The 5,515-nt window shown below is 35.0% G+C and overlaps 1 pseudogene; it reads left to right on the top strand.

The window, feature by feature from the left end:
- Nucleotides 1-2,079: 2,079 nt before the first annotated feature.
- On the top strand, nt 2,080-2,774 carry LOC100773252 (annotated as a pseudogene).
- Nucleotides 2,775-5,515: the final 2,741 nt, after the last annotated feature.

Here is a 5,515-nt window from a genome sequence, read left to right as displayed (position 1 = left end):
CTCATGTATATCTATATTTACACATAATCACACAATACATATATATGTGTGTGTGTGTGTATCTATGTTTATATATTTAATAGATGTCTAAGGGAAGGTAGTATAGGAGTCTGAAAGAAGAAATGAGGTAGGGATGGAGAAGGGGATAAAATTGGGTAACATTACTTGTGACATTAAAGTACAATAGGGACTATTGGGGAAGGATTAGGACAAAGGAGGAAGTCAGGGGAAGGGAAATGACAGTAAGGCAACAAAAACGATGCATGAAAATTATTTAATTAGAATCATTACTTTTATGCTAATTTTAAGATGTGATACATTTTAAAAATGTGTATTGGTCATATTTCCAGAATGTCCATCACTTCAAATTCTGAAAATGCATCATTGTTTCAGGTAGCTTAACTTAGTGATAGATTTCCTAATGTTCTATTAATTTCATTGAAATTGGAACATGTTTGGTAAATATTATCTAGGTGATTTAATGAAAAAAACTAAAATTTTATTTTCAGAGTTGGAGAAGTTCAGTAATTCCATCATTCATTTTAGTCACTCGAGTCAAAATTCACATATATTTTATGTGTATTAGGGAATGAATTTTCCACGACTATGAAATATTAATAGAGATGTAAACAAGCTCAATTTATAATTTCTATTACATTTTCCAAGTTTATCATCCTGCATATTTCTATAACTGTCTTGAATTACTCACCAAAAATTCATTAAGAAATTACCAAAACAACTATTACCAAATTACAGACACCAAAACAAGCTATAGTGCAGTCATACCAGGACCAAAGATTTAATGGTCATCGAGAAGAAGAATTTGAGCACTGTGATGTCAAAAGGAAATATGCATTTTAAATTATTTTTTAAAGAACTGGGGAGTCAGAGACAGGAGATCTCTGTGAGGTTGAGGCCAGCCTGGTCTACTCTACTGAGAAAGTTCCCAGACAGACTCCAGAGTACATCCAGTGGCAGGAGAAATGCCACAGTATTTAAGAATACATATTGTTCTTCCAGGGGCACCCAGTTCAATTTCCATGTGATATATCAGGCAGATCAGAACTGCCTTAAACTGGAGCTCCAATGGAATCTGATACCTCTGCACCCCCCCACACACACAGAGAGAGAGAGAGAGAGAGAGAGAGAGAGAGAGGAGAGAGAGAGAGAGAGAGAGAGAGAAACACTTAATTTAATTTTTAGAAATCAATACACGAAATTTGGAGAGAAGAATGGTACTTATGGCAGGAATTGGAGGGGAGGAAATTGGGAAGGGATTTGATCAAGATACAAGATATACTTTTAAACATTTTAAGCAATTAAAAATATTCTTATATATAACTGAGAAAAACTACACTAATCATTATATACTTACTACATGGAAAGAGATCAGAATAAACCCTTATTAATAATAATATTTTAGACAAATTGCTTCCCATATGAGCCATTAGGACCATTAATAAGGAATAGCAGGGAAAGACCAAAACACTGCAAGTTTTTAATGGAATAAAGTTCACAGTCTTTAAAAATTATACACAAAACAGTTAAACAAATACATGATTTTAAAAATGTCAAATAAAAGTAGCATTAACAGACCAACAAGATAACTCAGTAGTAAAGGGATTTTACTTCCAAGCCTAAACACTTGATTTCAGTCCTAGAACATAAATGATAGGAGAGAACAAGTCCTCTGACCTCAACATGAACCCTTAGTATGTGCATTTGAGCACATATGCAAATACCCGCTTACATAAACACACACTGAATAAATGAATTTTCAAATTATATTAATATTATTATTCAATTAATGGACTTTGGTGACAGCTGCAAAAAGAACTTAAGAGTTGTAAAATACATTTGAAGCTGTGGTTAAAATGTAAAGAAAACCAGTAAGGCTGCATAGATCCAAAAAGTGTACGGAGTAGAAGGGTGGAAAGATAGTTCAGCTTTGGCATAAAGAGGTTATGACATCAGAAAGGCAAAGCCATTAGCAACAGCCAGCCCTCCAATAGATGAGAATTCACTTCAGAAGTCTGTGAAGGCTTTCCCTGGCTCCCTTAGTCCCTGTTTTCCAAGGCAATGAGTGCAGCTTTCAACAATATGGAGGATGAAGGTAGTCCAGAGCAGATCCAAGTCCCTAATGACAAAGGTAATTGGATGAGGTAAAGAATTGCTAAGAGCTGTGATGTCAACTTTGATCACAGCCAGAAGCGTCAGAATGTATACCAGCTGCCACCTGAGTCTGTGGAAATCCTCCTTGTCTGGATTTATAAGCACCATTTTAATACATACCCCACTGAATAAGAGAAGCAAATGCTATCCAAGAAGACCAATTTATCTTACGTTCAGATCTCCAACTGGTTTACAAACACCAGTAGATGACTTATCCCAGAAATCCTTCACCAAGATTCATACAAAATTAACTATGAAGGTCAGGCTGCAGAAGCAGCCCAGAAGCAGCACACCAGTCCATCCCAGCAGGTTAAGACGTAGTCTAATGGACAAGGTGAGACACAGAATCCGCTCCTGCCAATATACCAAGAGATATCAAGAGAAGCTACCATATCCAGAGTCTTCTCCAAGACCTAAGGCCATCCCTGAAGCCCATTCAGAGGAAAGAGACATGGATTTCCACCAGTGAGCCTATGTCTTCTACAGAATCTGTGTGGCCAGAGGAAAAACCTGATTTTAGCAGGTTCTACATTCTGGTTGATGTTGCTGTACAGAAGGCAGCAGAACTTGAGGAGCAAAAGAAACAAAATCCCAATCTGTAATCTCCACCTCCACCCCACTCAACAGTATGCTTAGTCAGCCCATTGTACTTCATTATGCTCAACCCAATTTAACTCACAATTCCAACTTTTAATGCAACCCCCCCCCAGTCTTAAGAAACTTTTTCCTTTATCGAATCTCAATTTTTCTGGATATGTGAATGTTTTGTCTTAAAAGTCATTAGACATCATTATCAACTTTAACAAATTTCTAAATTTATTCTCTTCCCCTGGGCTTAAGTTCTATATATCTGATATTAAACAACATGCGAATTTCAGACAAGGGTGTTCATGTGTAATCTCAATTTCTCCAACCCAGTTGGACCCTAGATGTGATGGCATCCTTGTTTCCCTCCTTTGTGGTAACTATCTTTAATTACTTTTTCCAGATAATATAAAGAAAAAACACCAAAACAATTGTTTATGACACTGCTCACAAGATTTTGATTGTTTGTTGGTTAGTTTGTTTACTTGGGTTTTTTAAGTTTTCAACTGTTTCATTTTGTACAGTTTATTTTGAGTAGCAGTTTATCTCTGAAGGAACATGAGTATGAAAGCCAAAGTAAAGTAAATTCATAATTTTGTGGAGTATAAGGGTAATCTCTTTGGACAAATAATAGTGAACATTTGGTATGGTAATTGAATGAAGGAGAACTTCAATGGGTAGTATACTGCTGCCAAGTCTTATTTTGTTCACTGGGTTTTGACAATGTGTTTTGTTAGTTTTAATTATCTGCATCACAGGAAAAGTGTAACAAAAAATTCCCTAGAAACCAGTTGTAGATAATTTATGGGTTAAAAATGAAACAATCTGGAACATTTTAGTAAAACAGAAATTAAACTCAGGTAATCTATATCATGTTCATTTTATTTGTTTATTATAGTTATCTTTCAGTTTAAAATACTGGACTTGATGGGGTTTTCTGAGAAGGTTAATGCTTCAGACAGCTCTTACAATAATATATTCCTCAGACTATGTCAACTTCAGACAGATTTTCAATAGGAACTGCATACTAATCCAGAAAGCTGTTATTTATATTCTGATTTTATGAAGCTACAATGTGGTCAACATGGCTTCCATTTCAACTCCTGAATAAGTAACAAATAGATGTGACTACTAGGACTGATAGTTTTTGTCTGTTAGGTGAATGTTTGTTGTTTTAATGCCTATATCATTATTGAGAATTTCCATATTATATGTTTCATCTTCTTAAAGCATCTTTAGAAATAGTCTGAAAAATTTCACTTTCCATGTTTGTGAGAAAGGAAAAGGTCAGCAGTCTCAAACTGCTGTTTCTGAAATAGAGTAAATCAATTCTCATTTACTTTCAGGGATTTTATTTTTGTTGTTTGACAGTTCTATACATGCACATAATGGAATTTACTCATTTTCTCCCATTCCCCTGTCACCTCCATTCCTTTCCTGCTCTAAGACCTCTTACCAACAATTTCACCTTGACTGGCATGCCTTATTTTAAAATGTGATCCAATGAGTTGAATTACCATGTCTTGTCCAAGTGTGGGTATGTGGGGGCTAGTGAAGAAAGGGTAATTTGTCACCAACAAGACCATTGACCACAATGACACACGTCTCCATCCCCCAAAATTATTAACTGACAATAGTCCCTTAGGTATTGATAGAGCCTAATGGGCCCCTTCTCTATCCTTGATGAAATGTGGATATGTTTATCTTGTGCAGAAAACCACAACTTCAGTGAGTTTATGAGTACAACAGCTCTATCAACTCCAGAAGAGGTCCTTTTGATCTAAACCCCCTACTCTTTTTTTACATTCTTTCTCCTCTTCCTGAGTGTTCACTGAACAGTGTGTGGATGATATAGCTATCCCATTTAGGGTCATACATTTCATCTTCATTTATTCTCCTCCACACTTTCCATCTTCACTTATTCTATCCACACTTTGGATATTTATGGGTTTTTCTATTATCTGCTATCAGTTGCAGTAAGAAGTGTCTCTGGTGAAGATGGGCACAACAGTGATAATTTCTGTATCTAAACATGATTAAAATGTGAGCATTCAGCAAAACTATTTTAGTTACTTTGTAGGGCCTATGACATCCCGAGGTATCTAATATTGTGTTCATCTATATAACTAGGTTGTTTTCCCTCTTGTTGATTTGATCTTAATCACAGGAAAAAATGTTTTGTTACCAATATATCAGTCATGCAAATATTGCACTACAGGACACAACTTTCCCAGGGCATTGTTGTATGTTATAGGCTTCACAAGTGAGTTGGATTATTAATTATTCCTTTATTAGCAAAATGCATAGCACATTCTGGATCTCTAAAAGCTAGACAGAATTGGATATTGCTTCCAATTCCACTCTAACATCATTTGATGAAGAGTTTGGCTTTCCTGTTTTTTGTTTGTTTGTTTGTTTTAACTCAAACAATATTTTTCTCCTAAATAAGGTGACTGTAGATGCATAAACTTAGATGTGGGTCCTCTATTTAATTCAGTTATATATTCAGTCTATATTTCTATTTGAGCCGGTATCATATTGTTTTCATTAATATAGCCCTAGAATTTAACTTGAAATCAGATATGATATTTCCAGTAGAGTTTTATTGTTTAGGACTACTATGAATATCTTGGGTCTTTTGTGCTTTCATTTAGATTTAATTTCTTTTTCTGATTTTAATTTGTTAAGAATTAAGCTGGAGTTGTAATGAATATATCATTTACTTTGGGTAGAATGACCATTATTACAATATTATTTT

The sequence above is a fragment of the Cricetulus griseus genome, chromosome X, assembly GCF_003668045.3.
Source record: "Cricetulus griseus strain 17A/GY chromosome X, alternate assembly CriGri-PICRH-1.0, whole genome shotgun sequence".
NCBI lineage: Eukaryota > Metazoa > Chordata > Mammalia > Rodentia > Cricetidae > Cricetulus > Cricetulus griseus.
The sequence above is the reverse complement of the archived record's forward strand: the minus strand, read 5'-3'. Positions and strand labels throughout refer to the sequence as shown.